The sequence below is a fragment of the Oncorhynchus mykiss genome, chromosome 28 (assembly GCF_013265735.2).
Source record: "Oncorhynchus mykiss isolate Arlee chromosome 28, USDA_OmykA_1.1, whole genome shotgun sequence".
NCBI classification, from domain to species: Eukaryota; Metazoa; Chordata; class Actinopteri; order Salmoniformes; family Salmonidae; genus Oncorhynchus; species Oncorhynchus mykiss.
The window spans coordinates 33,483,866-33,502,124 of record NC_048592.1 but is presented as its reverse complement, the minus strand read 5'-3'; the positions used below and the strand labels follow the sequence as shown (position 1 = coordinate 33,502,124).

General features: G+C 45.7%; 1 protein-coding gene across 2 annotated transcripts in view; it reads left to right on the top strand.

The window, feature by feature from the left end:
- The window catches only part of LOC110509034 (cAMP-specific 3',5'-cyclic phosphodiesterase 4B), a 107,789-nt gene that overhangs the window by 12,337 nt on the left and 77,193 nt on the right, over positions 1–18,259 (top strand). Inside the window, exon 1 of one of the 2 annotated variants that reach the window (XM_036966733.1) lies at positions 16,956–17,398. The exons of the other annotated variant lie outside the window; for it this stretch is intronic. The gene's annotated coding sequence lies outside the window, so the exon portion shown is untranslated. Of the gene's footprint in view, positions 1–16,955; positions 17,399–18,259 lie in introns of those variants that run through there. 2 annotated transcript variants of the gene reach the window in all.

Genomic DNA, 18,259 nt, shown 5'->3' with positions numbered 1-18,259 from the left:
AAACCCATGTTAACAGAACCGCCCAACACCACCACCCCTACACAACTAATACCATCCCCCTTGTTGACTAAAAAACCCATGTTAACAGAACCGCCCAACACCACCACCCCTACACAACTAATACCACCCCCCCTTGTTGACTAAAAAACCCATGTTAACAGAACCGCCCAACACCACCACCCCTACACAACTAATACCATCCCCCCTTGTTGACTAAAAAACCCATGTTAACAGAACCGCCCAACACCACCACCCCTACACAACTAATACCATCCCCCCTTGTTGACTAAAAAACCCATGTTAACAGAACCGCCCAACACCACCACCCCTACACAACTAATACCATCCCCCTTGTTGACTAAAAAACCCATGTTAACAGAACCGCCCAACACCACCACCTCTACACAACTAATACCATCCCCCTTGTTGACTAAAAAACCCATGTTAACAGAACCGCCCAACACCACCACCTCTACACAACTAATACCATCCCCCTTGTTGACTAAAAAACCCATGTTAACAGAACCGCCCAACACCACCACCTCTACACAACTAATACCATCCCCCTTGTTGACTAAAAAACCCATGTTAACAGAACCGCCCAACACCACCACCTCTACACAACTAATACCATCCCCCTTGTTGACTAAAAAACCCATGTTAACAGAACCGCCCAACACCACCACCTCTACACAACTAATACCATCCCCCTTGTTGACTAAAAAACCCATGTTAACAGAACCGCCCAACACCACCACCCCTACACAACTAATACCATCCCCCTTGTTGACTAAAAAACCCATGTTAACAGAACCGCCCAACACCACCACCCCTACACAACTAATACCACCCCCCATGTTTACTTTTGACAATTCGTCCTCTGCGTGTACCCCTTCATTTAGTGTGTCTTGGCGTGCTAATCTACACGGAGGCGGCATTTGACAGCAGTTAGCCTTAGATCAGTGGTTCCCAAGCTTTTTATAGTCCCGTACCCCTTCAAACATTCAACCTCCAGCTGTACCCCCTCTAGCACCAGGGTCAGGGCACTCTCATATGTTGTTGTTTTTGCCATTAATGTAAGCCTGCCACACACACACTATACGATATATTTATTAAACATAAAAATGAGTGTGAGTTTTTGTCACAACCCAGCTTGTGGAAAGTGACAGAGCTCTTATAGGACCAGGGCACAAATAATAATAATCAATCATTTTGCTCTTTATTTAACCATCTTACATATAAAACCTTATTTGTTCATCGTGAATAACTCACCACAGGTTAATGAGAAGGGTGTGCTTGAAAGGATGCACATAACTGCAATGTTGGGTTGTATTGGAGAGAGTCTGTCTTAAATCATTTTCCACACACAGTCTGTGCCTCTATTTTATTTTCATGCTGGTGAGGGCCGAGAATCCACTCTCACATAGTGCCTTAACAGCGTGATTTGCCAAGACAGGATATATACTATATTGAGCGCAGCCCAATCCAGAAATCTGTCAGTGGCTTCTGATTGAATTCAATTTTCACAGAACCGCTTGTCGCAATTTCGATGAGGCTCTCTTGTTCAGATATCTATAAGTGGACTGGAGGCAGGGCATGAAAGCATAACGTGCCGCATATTGAATATACATACAGTGGTTGCTCCACTAAAAGTTTTGCGATTATTCTGCGGGACTTAGAGGTCATTTGTGGTTTAGTACGGTACCCTGCGTCACCACTTCATCACTCCAGACCACCACCAGGGGGAGTTAGAGCACTGATTATGCTTTTGGTTCCTACTGTGTCTCTAACTGACAATGAATGGATGGGTGACATAAACCTATATAGAAACTGATAATTGTCCACGACTTCAGTATTACTTACTAAAACTGTTGTTACACTAATTTTTATTTTGTTAAGATAATTTTTGCTCATACTGTAGTATTGTAGCCTACTCCCGACAGGTCACATTGTACAGTGCCTGAGTGATGCAGCGGTCTAAGACACTGCATAGCAGTGCAAACTGTGTTGCTACAGATGCTGGTTCAATACCCGTGCCGGCCTTGACTGAGTGAACCATGAGATGACTAGGTTTTTGGTTTCTCTCTCTAAAAATATAAATAAATCATTCTCAATAACAAACTGGCTTTATTTACAAATTAGTAACAATGTCTCACCCCATGTTCAAGAATGGCCTTTTTCTCAATCATTTTACTTTATTTGTAAACAAAATCATCTCCATAATATTGTTATTTTTTTAATCAAAGAGATGTATTATTATTAAAAATAATTTTGAATTATATAAAAGCCAGTTGGATATTCTCACAGATATATTATTAACCCTGTTATTAGCAGGACAATATATATATTGGTCATATTGGTCATGGCTCCCGAGTGGCGCACAATGGGACTTGCAGTTCTCCAGCTGCAGGGGTCACGGGATGGGCCTCAGAGCTGCGCACAGAAGACGGACCTAGCCCGTGGGGGTAGTGGGGGGTGGGCCTCAGAGCTGCGCACAGAAGACGGACCTAGCCCGTGGGGGTAGTGGGGGGTGGGCCTCAGAGCCGCGCACAGAAGACGGACCTAGCCCGTGGGGGGTGGTGGGGGGTGGGCCTCAGAGCCGCGCACAGAAGACGGACCTAGCTCGTGGGGGTGGTGGGGGGTGGGCCTCAGAGCCGCGCACAGAAGACGGACCTAGCTCGTGGTGGGGGGTGGGCCTCAGAGCCGCGCACAGAAGACGGACCTAGCTCGTGGGGGTGGTGGGGGGTGGGCCTCAGAGCCGCGCACAGAAGACGGACCTAGCCCGTGGTGGGGGGTGGGCCTCAGAGCCGCGCACAGAAGACGGACCTAGCCCGTGGGGGGTGGTGGGGGGTGGGCCTCAGAGCCGCGCACAGAAGACGGACCTAGCCCGTGGGGGGTGGGCCTCAGAGCTGCGCACAGAAGACGGACACCTAGCCCGTGGGGGGTGGTGGGGGGTGGGCCTCAGAGCCGCGCACAGAAGACGGACCTAGCCCGTGGGGGGTGGTGGGGGGTGGGCCTCAGAGCCGCGCACAGAAGACGGACCTAGCTCGTGGGGGTGGTGGGGGGTGGGCCTCAGAGCCGCGCACAGAAGACGGACCTAGCCCGTGGGGGTGTTGGGGGTGGGCCCTAATAATGCACTAATAATGGAGCTGACTAGAGAAACGTTCTCGCTGTTCTTAGTGAGTGATATAAATAGACTTTCAAAATGCCCATGTTTGTTTATTTAGTTATGGATCCATAACGAATTACTGTGGGAATAAATATCACTGAATGACATAAATATTGGAACAAAGTTGTCTAATGAAGGTCAACAAATGGTTGCATACTGAAAATTCTCTTTCATACACACAAACGGTCACGTCATACAGCGCCATTATGGCTATTAGCAGGTAGCTGGAAAACAGACTTGCCTGGAAGGAGGGTAGGGGGAGAATTCTATCGTCAAATGTATTTCTTAGTTCAATTGGCTGTATCACAACTGGTCGTGATTGGTTGCAATTTCAGTTTAATCCACCAGAAAAGACCAAACAAATAATACAACAATAAGTATTATTGTGATTATGTATCACATCCGACCATGATTGGGAGTCTCATAGGGCTACGCACAACTGGCCCAGCCTTTCTCCCCCTCTAAAAACAGAAATAAAGGTTTTGGCCTTTACAAATATTTATTTGGCCTTTATTCAGATTATAATCGCTCACTTTCGTTTTCTTGAAAACGAAATAACCTCCAAAATATCATTATATATTGTCAAGTTGATGGCACAGTCATAAAGCCTCAGCACCTACATAAAACTGAGTGACACAGTCAAATAGCCTCAGCACTTACATAAAGCTGAGTGACTCAGTCATATAGCCTCACCTACATAAAGCTGAGTGACTCAGTCAAATAGCCTCAGCACTTACATAAAGCTGAGTGACTCAGTCATATAGCCTCACCTACATAAAGCTGAGTGACTCAGTCATATAGCCTCAGCACCTACATAAAGCTGAGTGACTCAGTCATATAGCCTCAGCACCTACATAAAGCTGAGTGACTCAGTCATATAGCCTCAGCACCTACATAAAGCTGAGTGACTCAGTCATATAGCCTCGGCACCTACATAAAGCTGAGTGACTCAGTCATATAGCCTCAGCACCTACATAAAGCTGAGTGACTCAGTCATATAGCCTCACCTACATAAAGCTGAGTGACTCAGTCATATAGCCTCACCTACATAAAGCTGAGTGACTCAGTCATATAGCCTCAGCACCTACATAAAGCTGAGTGACTCAGTCATATAGCCTCAGCACCTACATAAAGCTGAGTGACTCAGTCATATAGCCTCAGCACCTACATAAAGCTGAGTGACTCAGTCATATAGCCTCAGCACCTACATAAAGCTGAGTGACTCAGTCAAATAGCCTCAGCACCTACATAAAGCTGAGTGACTCAGTCATATAGCCTCAGCACCTACATAAAGCTGAGTGACTCAGTCATATAGCCTCAGCACCTACATAAAGCTGAGTGACTCAGTCATATAGCCTCAGCACCTACATAAAGCTGAGTGACACAGTCATATAGCCTCAGCACCTACATAAAGCTGAGTGACTCAGTCATATAGCCTCAGCACCTACATACAGCTGAGTGACTCAGTCATATAGCCTCAGCACCTACATAAAGCTGAGTGACACACTCATTCATGGCTTTGGATCAAAATAAATAAGTATCAACATTCTTTCTGATAGTCTTTAATAAAGAAATGTTTTGGTGATCCTGACCTGGACACCATGTACAGTATTATTATAGCCCATTATGGGCTATTAGCAGGACAATATACCTTTACCAACACCTCTCTGTATCTTGATACTTTGTGGATGGGGCCTCCCCAGTGGTGCAGCTGTCTACGTCACCGCATCGCAATGCAAAATGCGTTGCTACAGATACCCGTGCCGGCCGGCACCGTTGGTTTTAATTCAGAATCCTCTATATGTAATTATTGGCAGAGAGTCACGTCATATTTTTCTAAATACTGCAGGCCCTACCGTAGGCGACATGAGTCTCACTCGTGTTGAGTAGAGATGAAACGGTATGAAAATGTCATATCACGATTATAGTGACCAAAATGATCACGGTTATCAGTACTATCAGTGTTAACAGTTATCAGTGTTATGATAGTACTGTTATCACTGTTATCAGTGTTATCAGTACTATCAGTGTTAACAGTTATTGGTTAACACTGATATCAGTACTATCAGTGTTATCAGTACTATCAGTGTTAACAGTTATCAGTGTTATCAGTACTATCAGTGTTAACCATTATCAGTGTTAAGTTATCAGTGTTATCGGTGTTAACAGTTATCAGTGTTAACAGTTATCAGTGTTATCAGTGTTAACCGTTATCAGTGTTAACCGTTATCAGTGTTAACAGTTATCAGTGTTATCAGTGTTAACCGTTATCAGTGTTAACCGTTATCAGTGTTAACAGTTATCAGTGTTAACAGTTATCAGTGTTATCAGTGTTAACCGTTATCAGTGTTAACAGTTAACAGTTATCAGGGTTATCAGTGTTATCAATACTATCAGTGTTATCAATACTATCAGTGTTATCAATACTATCAGTGTTATCAGTACTATCAGTGTTATCAATACTATCAGTGTTATCAGTGTTAACAGTGTTATCAGTACTATCAGTGTCAGTGTGGTATCATTGTTATCAGTACTATCAGTGTCAGTGTTAGTGTTAACAGTGTTATCAGTACTATCAGTGTTAGTGTTAACAGTGTTATCAGTACTATCAGTGTTAGTGTTATCAGTACTGTCAGTGTTATCACTGTATTGTTCAAACGTACTGGAAATTTTGAAAAAGTACTGACACTGAAATAGTTTCAGCAAGTTTTATATTGAAAACCAGCAAACAAAAATAAAATTAGCAACACTATGCGCTTTTTGTGTGCATAAACATGTAACATAATAACATTAAAGATGGCACCATGTGGCCATGAGAGGTAAACGTTTCCCTAGTGCAGGTTTTAATGAACACAACCGTAAGTAAGCAAATAAAATAAACAAACAAATAAAATTAGCAGCACTCACGTTGTAGTGAGACACGGCAACCTTTATCAGCCTCAGAAAGCCAGACCTCTCCTTTATCAGCCTCAGAAAGCCAGACCTCTCCTTTATCAGACTCAGAAAGCCAGACCTCTCCTTTATCAGACTCAGAAAGCCAGGCCTCTCCTTTATCAGCCTCAGAAAGCCAGGCCTCTCCTTTATCAGCCTCAGAAAGCCAGACCTCTCCTTTATCAGCCTCAGAAAGCCAGGCCTGCCCTTTATCAACCTCAGAAAGCCAGGCCTCTCCTTTATCAGCATCAGAAAGCCATGCCTCTCCTTTATCAGCCTCAGAAAGCCAGGCCTCCCCTTTATCAGCCTCAGAAAGCCAGGCCTCTCCTTTATCAGCCTCAGAGAGCCAGGCCTCCCCTTTATCAGCCTCAGAAAGCCAGGCCTCTCCTTTATCAGCCTCAGAAAGCCAGGCCTCTCCTTTATCAGACTCAGAAAGCCAGACCTCTCCTTTATCAGCCTCAGAAAGCCAGGCCTCTCCTTTATCAGCCTCAGAAAGCCAGGCCTCTCCTTTATCAGACTCAGAAAGCCAGACCTCTCCTTTATCAGCCTCAGAAAGCCAGGCCTCTCCTTTATCAGACTCAGAAAGCCAGATCTCTCCTTTATCAGCCTCAGAAAGCCAGGGCTCTCCTTTATCAGACTCAGAATACAAACAGTGCAGCTATTCCCTCCGCAAGGCTATCAAACAAGCTAAGCGTCAGCCTCAGAAAGCCAGGCCTCTCCTTTATCAGCCTCAGAAAGCCAGGCCTCTCCTTTATCAGCCTCAGATAGCCAGGCCTCTCCTTTATCAGACTCAGAAAGCCAGGCCTCTCCTTTATCAGCCTCAGAAAGCCAGGCCTCTCCTTTATCAGCCTTAGAAAGCCAGGCCTCTCCTTTATCAGACTCAGAAAGCCAGGCCTCTCCTTTATCAGACTCAGAAAGCCAGGCCTCTCCTTTATCAGCCTCAGAAAGCCAGGCCTCTCCTTTATCAGACTCAGAAAGCCAGACCTCTCCTTTATCAGCCTCAGAAAGCCGGGCCTCTCCTTTATCAGCTTCAGAAAGCCAGGCCTCTCCTTTATCAGACTCAGAAAGCCAGACCTCTCCTTTATCAGCCTCAGAAAGCCAGGCCTCTCCTTTATCAGACTCAGAAAGCCAGATCTCTCCTTTATCAGCCTCAGAAAGCCAGGGCTCTCCTTTATCAGACTCAGAATACAAACAGTGCAGCTATTCCCTCCGCAAGGCTATCAAACAAGCTAAGCGTCAGCCTCAGAAAGCCAGGCCTCTCCTTTATCAGCCTCAGAAAGCCAGGCCTCTCCTTTATCAGCCTCAGATAGCCAGGCCTCTCCTTTATCAGACTCAGAAAGCCAGGCCTCTCCTTTATCAGCCTCAGAAAGCCAGGCCTCTCCTTTATCAGCCTTAGAAAGCCAGGCCTCTCCTTTATCAGACTCAGAAAGCCAGGCCTCTCCTTTATCAGACTCAGAAAGCCAGGCCTCTCCTTTATCAGCCTCAGAAAGCCAGGCCTCTCCTTTATCAACCTCAGAAAGCCAGGCCTCTCCTTTATCAACCTCAGAAAGCCAGGCCTCTCCTTTATCAGCCTCAGAAAGCCAGACCTCTCCTTTATCAGCCTCAGAAAGCCAGGCCTCTCCTTTATCAGCCTCAGAGAGCCAGGCCTCTCCTTTATCAGCCTCAGAGAGCCAGGCCTCCCCTTTATCAGCCTCAGAAAGCCAGGCCTCTCCTTTATCAGCCTCAGAAAGCCAGGCCTCTCCTTTATCAGCCTCAGAAAGCCAGACCTCCCCTTTATCAGCCTCAGAAAGCCAGACCTCCCCTTTATCAGCCTCAGAAAGCCAGGCCTCTCCTTTATCAGCATCAGAAAGCCATGCCTCTCCTTTATCAGTCTCAGAAAGCCAGACCTCCCCTTTATCAGCCTCAGAAAGCCAGGCCTCTCCTTTATCAGGCTCAGAAAGCCAGGCCTCTCCTTTATCAGCCTCAGAAAGCCAGGCCTCTCCTTTATCAGCCTCAGAAAGCCAGGCCTCTCCTTTATCAGACTCAGAAAGCCAGGCCTCTCCTTTATCAGACTCAGAAAGCCAGATCTCTCCTTTATCAGCCTCAGAAAGCCAGGGCTCTCCTTTATCAGACTCAGAATACAAACGGTGCAGCTATTCCCTCCGCAAGGCTATCAAACAAGCTAAGCGTCAGCCTCAGAAAGCCAGGCCTCTCCTTTATCAGCCTCAGAAAGCCAGGCCTCTCCTTTATCAGCCTCAGATAGCCAGGCCTCTCCTTTATCAGACTCAGAAAGCCAGGCCTCTCCTTTATCAGCCTCAGAAAGCCAGGCCTCTCCTTTATCAGCCTTAGAAAGCCAGGCCTCTCCTTTATCAGACTCAGAAAGCCAGGCCTCTCCTTTATCAGACTCAGAAAGCCAGGCCTCTCCTTTATCAGCCTCAGAAAGCCAGGCCTCTCCTTTATCAGCCTCAGAAAGCCAGGCCTCTCCTTTATCAGCCTCAGAAAGCCAGGCCTCTCCTTTATCAGCCTCAGAAAGCCAGGCCTCTCCTTTATCAGACTCAGAAAGCCAGACCTCTCCTTTATCAGACTCAGAAAGCCAGGCCTCTCCTTTATCAGACTCAGAAAGCCAGGCCTCTAAACAATTTGAAATGGCATCATGTCCTTTTTATTTATTCATTTTATGTCCTATTTGTTACTTTTATTTCTCTTTTTATTTTTAATTTTTTTACTGCATTGTTGGTTAAGGGCTCGTAAGTAAGCATTTCACTGTACGGTCTACAACTGTTGTATTCGGTGACAAAATAAAATGTGATTTGATTTGAACCTACAGTGCCTTGCGAAAGTATTCGGCCCCCTTGAACTTTGCGACCTTTTGTCACATTTCAAGCTTCAAACATAAAGATATAAAACTGTATTTTTTTGTGAAGAATCAACAACAAGTGGGACACAATCATGAAGTGGAACGACATTTATTGGATTTTTCAAACTTTTTTAACAAATCAAAAACTGAAAAATTGGGCGTGCAAAATTATTCAGCCCCCTTAAGTTAATACTTTGTAGCGCCACCTTTTGCTGCGATTACAGCTGTAAGTCGCTTGGGGTATGTCTCTATCAGTTTTGCACATAGAGAGACTGACATTTTTTCCCATTCCTCCTTGCAAAACAGCTCGAGCTCAGTGAGGTTGGATGGAGAGCATTTGTGAACAGCAGTTTTCAGTTCTTTCCACAGATTCTCGATTGGATTCAGGTCTGGACTTTGACTTGGCCATTCTAACACCTGGATATGTTTATTTTTGAACCATTCCATTGTAGATTTTGCTTTATGTTTTGGATCATTGTCTTGTTGGAAGACAAATCTCCGTCCCAGTCTCAGGTCTTTTGCAGACTCCATCAGGTTTTCTGCCAGAATGGTCCTGTATTTGGCTCCATCCATCTTCCCATCAATTTTAACCATCTTCCCTGTCCCTGCTGAAGAAAAGCAGGCCCAAATCATGATGCTGCCACCACCATGTTTGACAGTGGGGATGGTGTGATCAGCTGTGTTGCTTTTACGCCAAACATAACGTTTTGCATTGTTGCCAAAAAGTTCAATTTTGGTTTCATCTGACCAGAGCACCTTCTTCCACATGTTTGGTGTGTCTCCCAGGTGGCTTGTGGCAAACTTTAAACGACACTTTTTATGGATATCTTTAAGAAATGGCTTTCTTCTTGCCACTCTTCCATAAAGGCCAGATTTGTGCAATATACGACTGATTGTTGTCCTATGGACAGAGTCTCCCACCTCAGCTGTAGATCTCTGCAGTTCATCCAGAGTGATCATGGGCCTCTTGGCTGCATCTCTGATCAGTCTTCTCCTTGTATGAGCTGAAGGTTTAGAGGGACGGCCAGGTCTTGGTAGATTTGCAGTGGTCTGATACTCCTTCCATTTCAATATTATCGCTTGCACAGTGCTCCTTGGGATGTTTAAAGCTTGGGAAATCTTTTTGTATCCAAATCCGGCTTTAAACTTCTTCACAACAGTATCTCGGACCTGCCTGGTGTGTTCCTTGTTCTTCATGATGCTCTCTGCGCTTTTAACGGACCTCTGAGACTATCACAGTGCAGGTGCATTTATACGGAGACTTGATTACACACAGGTGGATTGTATTTATCATCATTAGTCATTTAGGTCAACATTGGATCATTCAGAGATCCTCACTGAACTTCTGGAGAGAGTTTGCTGCACTGAAAGTAAAGGGGCTGAATAATTTTGCACGCCCAATTTTTCAGTTTTTGATTTGTTAAAAAAGTTTGAAATATCCAATAAATGTCGTTCCACTTCATGATTATGTCCCACTTGTTGTTGATTCTTCACAAAAAAATACAGTTTTATATCTTTATGTTTGAAGCCTGAAATGTGGCAAAAGGTCGCAAAGTTCAAGGGGGGCGAATACTTTCGCAAGGCACTGTATTTCAGTCCAAGTCAAGCACTGATGCCGACTGAACTACAGATCCATATTTAGGGTATTGCGGAGCCATTTTATGCGCTGGGGTAAAAATATAATCCACTAACCCTTACCTGCCACTTGAACGTCCCCGGCGAGTGATCATGCATTCTGCCCGGTGCATTTAAGTGCCCCGTTGCCACGGTAACGGGTCCCTCCCACATCAACAGGCAGTCCGTGTAGAGGTGGTCTTGATGTTGAGGTTATGATGATTCCTCATGCTGTAGTGGGGTGTGGTCTCTGAGTTGATGAAACCCTTGTCGTTTCCCACCTTTTCTCATCACCTTGACACAAGATCAAAGCATCCAGATTGGGTGGCAGGTAGCCTAGTGGTTAGAGTGGAGGGACGGCAGGTAGTCTAGTGGTTAGAGTGGAGGGACGGCAGGTAGTCTAGTGGTTAGAGTGGAGGGACGGCAGGTAGTCTAGTGGTTAGAGTGGAGGGGCGGCAGGTAGTCTAGTGGTTAGAGTGGAGGGGTGGCAGGTAGCCTAGTGGTTAGAGTGGAGGGACGGCAGGTAGTCTAGTGGTTAGAGTGGAGGGTGGCAGGTAGCCTAGTGGTTAGAGTGGAGGGACGGCAGGTAGTCTAGTGGTTAGTGTGGGGGGACGGCAGGTAGTCTAGTGGTTAGAGTGGAGGGACGGCAGGTAGTCTAGTGGTTAGAGTGGAGGGTGGCAGGTAGCCTAGTGGTTAGAGTGGAGGGACGGCAGGTAGTCTAGTGGTTAGAGTGGAGGGACGGCAGGTAGTCTAGTGGTTAGAGTGGAGGGGCGGCAGGTAGTCTAGTGGTTAGAGTGGAGGGGTGGCAGGTAGCCTAGTGGTTAGAGTGGAGGGACGGCAGGTAGTCTAGTGGTTAGAGTGGAGGGTGGCAGGTAGCCTAGTGGTTAGAGTGGAGGGACGGCAGATAGTCTAGTGGTTAGAGTGGAGGGGCGGCAGGTAGTCTAGTGGTTAGAGTGGAGGGTGGCAGGTAGCCTAGTGGTTAGATTGGAGGGACGGCAGGTAGTCTAGTGGTTAGAGTGGAGGGTGGCAGGTAGTCTAGTGGTTAGAGTGGAGGGGCGGCAGGTAGTCTAGTGGTTAGAGTGGAGGGACGGCAGGTAGTCTAGTGGTTAGAGTAGAGGGACGGCAGGTAGTCTAGTGGTTAGAGTAGAGGGACGGCAGGTAGTCTAGTGGTTAGAGTGGAGGGGCGGCAGGTAGTCTAGTGGTTAGAGTGGAGGGGCGGCAGGTAGTCTAGTGGTTAGAGTGGAGGGTGGCAGGTAGTCTAGTGGTTAGAGTGGAGGGGCGGCAGGTAGTCTAGTGGTTAGAGTGGAGGGACGGCAGGTAGTCTAGTGGTTAGAGTAGAGGGACGGCAGGTAGTCTAGTGGTTAGAGTAGAGGGACGGCAGGTAGTCTAGTGGTTAGAGTGGAGGGGCGGCAGGTAGTCTAGTGGTTAGAGTGGAGGGGCGGCAGGTAGTCTAGTGGTTAGAGTGGAGGGTGGCAGGTAGTCTAGTGGTTAGAGTGGAGGGGCAGTCACGTAGCCTAGTGGTTAGAGTAGAGGGACGGCAGGTAGTGTAGTGGTTAGAGTGGAGGGACGGCAGGTAGTCTAGTGGTTAGAGTGGAGGGGCAGTCAGGTAGCCTAGTTGTTAGAGTGGAGGGACGGCAGGAAGTCTAGTGGTTAGAGTGGAGGGGCGGCAGGTAGTCTAGTGGTTAGAGTGGAGGGACGGCAGGTAGCCTAGTGGTTAGAGTGGAGGGGCAGTCAGGTAGCCTAGTGGTTAGAGTGGAGGGGCGGCAGGTAGTCTAGTGGTTAGAGTGGAGGGACGGCATTTAGTCTAGTGGTTAGAGTGGAGGGACGGCAGGTAGTCTAGTGGTTAGAGTGGGGGGGCGGCAGGTAGCCTAGTGGTTAGAGTGGAGGGGTGGCAGGTAGCCTAGTGGTTAGAGTGGAGGGACGGCAGGTAGTCTAGTGGTTAGAGTGGAGGGGCGGCAGGTAGTCTAGTGGTTAGAGTGGAGGGGCGGCAGGTAGTCTAGTGGTTAGAGTGGAGGGGCGGCAGGTAGTCTAGTGGTTAGAGTGGGGGGACGGCAGGTAGTCTAGTGGTTAGAGTGGAGGGACGGCAGGTAGTCTAGTGGTTAGAGTGGAGGGGCGGCAGGTAGTCTAGTGGTTAGAGTGGAGGGACGGCAGGTAGCCTAGTGGTTAGAGTGGAGGGACGGCAGGTAGTCTAGTGGTTAGAGTGGAGGGACGGCATTTAGTCTAGTGGTTAGAGTGGAGGGGCGGCAGGTAGTCTAGTGGTTAGAGTGGAGGGGCGGCAGGTAGTCTAGTGGTTAGAGTGGAGGGACGGCATTTAGTCTAGTGGTTAGAGTGGAGGGGCGGCAGGTAGCCTAGTGGTTAGAGTGGAGGGACGGCAGGTAGCCTAGTGGTTAGAGTGGAGGGACGGCAGGTAGCCTAGTGGTTCGAGTGGAGGGACGGCAGGTAGCCTAGTGGTTAGAGTGGAGGGGCGGCAGGTAGCCTAGTGGTTAGAGTGGAGGGGCGGCAGGTAGCCTAGTGGTTAGAGTGGAGGGGCGGCAGGTAGTCTAGTGGTTAGAGTGGAGGGACGGCAGGTAGTCTAGTGGTTAGAGTGGAGGGATGGCAGGTAGTCTAGTGGTTAGAGTGGAGGGGTGGCAAGTAGTCTAGTGGTTATAGTGGAGGGGCGGGAGGTAGCCTAGTGGTTAGAGTGGAGGGGAGGTAGGTAGCCTAGTGGTTAGAGTGGAGGGGCGGGAGGTAGCCTAGCGGTTAGAGGGGATGGGCGGCAGGTAGCCTAGGGGTTAGAGTGGAGGGGCGGCAGGTAGCCTAGTGGTTCGAGCGTTGGGCCAGTAACCGAAAGGTTGCAGGATTGAATCCCTGAGCTGACAAGGTAAAAATCTGTCGTTCTGCCCCTGAACAAAGCAGTTAACCCACTGTTCCCCGGTAGGCCGTCATTATAAATAAGAATTTGTTTTTAACTGAATTTCCTAGTTAAATAAAGGATAAAAAAAGATGGAAAAACTGTTTTGGGTTGTTTTCATCCTGTAGACCAGAGGTGGGCAACTCCAGTCCGCCAGGGCCTGTTAGGTGTCACTTTTTCTCATTCCCTAGAAAACACAGCTGATTAAACTGATTACTTTCTAAACTGAAGATCATGATTAGGTGATTATTGGAGTCAGGTGTGTTAGTTGACCCAATCAGGCCCCCAAGGACTGGAATTGCCCACCTCTGCTATACATGGATTTTTTTTTATTTTTTTAGTGACGGCTGTTTTACAAAGGGTCTCTTAAAGACATTATGAGATGGAACTTCCTTCCTTCTCATATTGCTCAAATAAACAGAAAACCTGGTTTCAAAAAACAGATAAAGCAACACCTCGAGGCACAACACCTATTTGACCTAGATAGTTTGTGTGTATGTATTCATATGTAGGCTACGTCTGCCTTTTTAAAACATTCATGTAGTTCTGTCCTTGAGCCGTTTTTGTCTATTGATGTTCTGTATCATGTCGTTCTGTATTATGTATCATGTTTTGTGTTGGATCCCAGGAAGAGTAGCTGCTGCTTTTACAACAACTAATGGGGATCCTAATAAAATACCAACAAAATAATTAATCAACTAATGGGGATCCTAATAAAATACCAACAAAATAATTAATCAACTAATGGGGATCCTAATAAAATACCAACAAAATAATTAATCAACTAATGGGGATCCTAATAAAATACCAACAAAATAATTAATCAACTAATGGGGATCCTAATAAAATACCAACAAAATAATTAATCAACTAATGGGGATCCTAATAAAATACCAACAAAATAATTAATCAACTAATGGGGATCCTAATAAAATACCAACAAAATAATTAATCAACTAATGGGGATCCTAATAAAATACCAACAAAATAATTAATCAACTAATGGGGATCCTAATAAAATACCAACAAAAATCTTGATGTCTAGTAATGCTTTTCACACAGGTTTTGCTTTTGATGTGTCTGCCAAATCATATCTGGGTATGCCTTTACCGACTACATGTGTAAGTGGTTCAAGTGGATGAAACGCTGCAGGCTGTGTTGGCGTGCTCTGTGCACGGTCTTAATCGACACAGTGAGACTGAAATAAATTGAAGCAGATGAAAATATCTGAAGAACTTGGCCAACGTTCGATGGGCATGAGAGACTGCTGCTGGTGACTGCGAATGGGAAAGGCTCTCAAGCGCACCAAAGGCAATTTGCCACAAGCACCCTGACAGTGAATTGGTTCTCATTTAAGGTTATGCTCAGTGTTTGAATTATTTATTTTATAGAGTCATCGGGCTCCAGAGTGGTGCAGCGGTCTAAGGCACTGCACCTCAGTGATAGAGGCGTCACTACAGACACTCTGGTTCGATTCCAGGCTGTATCAAAACCGGACTGGATTGGGAGTCCCATAGGGCGGCGCACAATTGTCCCAGATTTGGCTGGTGTAGGCTGTCATTGATTTATCTAGTTAAATAAATACTATTTTGCGCAATGACTGTGTGATCAAAGCTTTGTGCCTCGATCAGACCTACAGTGGTACGCAGCATCATCTGGATGTGTGCAACAGAAGTTAAGTTAAATATTCACCTTCTGCTACCATTTCTGTCAAGTCGTCTACACATACATTCAATACATCCACCCTCTGCACCACACAGAACGCCTCTGCAACTGCCTCTGCAACTCTATGCTGCAAGACAAACTCAGCGTTACATTAGAAATTAATGTAGTTCCGGGGTAGGCCATCATTGTAAATAAGAATTTGTTCTTAACTGACTTGCCTAGTTAAATAAAAGTTAAATAATATATATATATATATATATATATATTTTTTTTAAGATTGTCGAAAGGAAAAGGTGCAACACAATGCATTGTTTTTTATAATATATATATATATATATATATATATTACTTTTTTTTCTCCCCAATTTTGTGGTATCCAATTGGTAGTTACAGTCGTGTCCCATCGCTGCAACTCCCATACTGACTTGGGAAAGGTGGAGGTCTAGAACCGTGCGTCCTCCGAAACACAACCCAACCAAGCCGCACTGCTTCTTGACAAAATGCCCACTTAAACCGGAAGCCAGCCGCACTAATGTGTCGGAGGAAACATCGTACACCTGGTGACCGTATCAATGTGCATGCGTCCAGCCCGCCACAGGAGTCCCTAGAGCACAATGGGAAAAGGACGTCCCAGCCGGCCAACCCTTCCCTCTTACGACGCTGGGCCAATTGTGCGCCGCCCCATGGGTCTCCCGGTCGCCGCCTGGCTGCGACAGAGCCTGGACTCAAACCAGGATCTTTAGTGGCACAGCTAGCCTTAGACCACTGTGCCACTCGGGAGGCCAGAAAATGCATTGTTTTATTGATGCAAGGTTTAAAGAGTAACGTTTTGGTCTTCAATGGCTGAAATTATGAATTTAGCGGTTAGATGAAGACCATTGAAAGCCGAAACTGATGAATCTTTTAACCTTCAGCTTCAGTAAAACTAAGAATGTTTTAAGGTGAGCGAGTTTTGCGCCTTTTCAATGACAGTCGTTATTGCTCATTTCCATCCAGGGTGTCAATCGTTTCAGACCCCAACTCTATGTATATCAATATGTCGCCGCTGTCAGATGAAAACCTCCCATCTCCAAAACAGAAACTTTTCAGGAAAAAAGTTAATTATGAACATAAAATTATGAAACTTAAGAATCTATTTTGAATAGTTATTGAATAGTTATTGAATAGTTATTGAATAGCTATTGAATAGTTATTGAATAGTTATTGAATAGTTATTGAATAGTTATTGAATTGAATTCCTTCATGACAACTACAACATAAGACAGTGGAAAGTGGATGTTCTGTGGAAAATGTAGGAATCTGAATGGCAAGAAAACAGATTCTGAAGAAGGCTACTTGATATTTTATGGATAACGGATATACGGAGTCAGTCATTTGCTTCTAAATCTGCAATATATAATTTCCCCAGATACAGTAGCACTCCTATTGCTTTCTTGTTTTAAAAAATAATAATAATTACTCTCTCCAACATTTCTACCTGATGAAATGTAGGGCCACATTCACAAACACGCAATGTTGAATGTCATTGATAGCCATTACGCTAAGGGCACAGTGAATCATAGCGTCAGACAGTTCAATGTATTGGACTGGTAAGGTCATTTTAACAACTGGGTCAGTTGATAAGGGAGTGAGTGGGTTGACCTCTCAGTGATCCTACCACCTATTTTTTTTTTTTTACCTTTATTTAACTAGGCAAGTCAGTTAAGAACAAATTCTTATTTTCAATGACGGCCTAGGAGTGGCCTGTTCAGGGGCAGAACGACAGATTTGTACCTTGTCGGCTCGGGGGTTTGAACTTGCAACCTTCCGGTTACTAGTCCAACGCTCTAACCCTACCCCAACATATTATATGAGAGCCACTGTCCGTTGTGTTTCCAGGTCACTCACCTCGACACTAGCCTTGGAGCACCAGACAGGCCAACATATAATATGGACTTTATGTCAGCCTTATCACTATGACGCAAATTCTCCCTGTCACTAAAAAAAATCCACAATGGTGTCAGATATTGACTTTGTCCTGTCACAAAGATGTACCGCCCTTTCCTGATTTATTATTGAGCTATTTCCAAGCCCCCAGCTGAAGCCCTGTAGTTCAAAGATTACAGACTGTACAGGCCAAGACCTTCAGGCACAGTGTGTGACGGTACAAGATTGATTCAACTGTGGGTTGATTAACTGTCGCACCCTTCAACCTACTTTGTTCATGATTAACCCTATTGTTTTCTAATGGTTCTGCTTCACTCAATTTTCTACAGAGACCCAGCATGTCGTGTAAACAGCAGGGCTTCCAAAGGTATTACAGAAAGAGGCAGATCTCATTCAGAGAGGCTGGTGACACACACTCCATTCACTCCATTCACTCCATTCCATTCACTCCATTCCATTCACTCCATTCACTCCATTCCATTCACTCCATTCACTCCATTCCATTCACTCCATTCACTCCATTCCATTCACTCCATTCCATTCACTCCATTCCATTCACTCCACTCACTCCATTCCATTCACTCCATTCCATTCACTCCATTCCATTCACTCCATTCACTCCATTCCATTCACTCCATTCCATTCACTCCATTCACTCCATTCCATTCACTCCATTCCATTCACTCCATTCCATTCACTCCACTCACTCCATTCCATTCACTCCATTCCATTCACTCCATTCCATTCACTCCATTCACTCCATTCCATTCACTCCATTCCATTCACTCCATTCACTCCATTCCATTCATTCCATTCACTCCATTCCATTCACTCCATTCCATTCACTCCATTCACTCCATTCCATTCACTCCATTCCATTCACTCCATTCACTCCATTCCATTCACTCCATTCCATTCACTCCATTCACTCCATTCCATTCACTCCATTCCATTCACTCCATTCACTCCATTCCATTCACTCCATTCCATTCACTCCATTCCATTCACTCCATTCACTCCATTCCATTCACTCCATTCCATTCACTCCATTCCATTCACTCCATTCCATTCACTCCATTCACTCCATTCCATTCACTCCATTCACTCCATTCCATTCACTCCATTCCATTCACTCCATTCCATTCAATCCTTTCACTCCATTCCATTCACTCCATTCCATTCACTCCATTCACTCCATTCCATTCACTCCATTCCATTCAATCCTTTC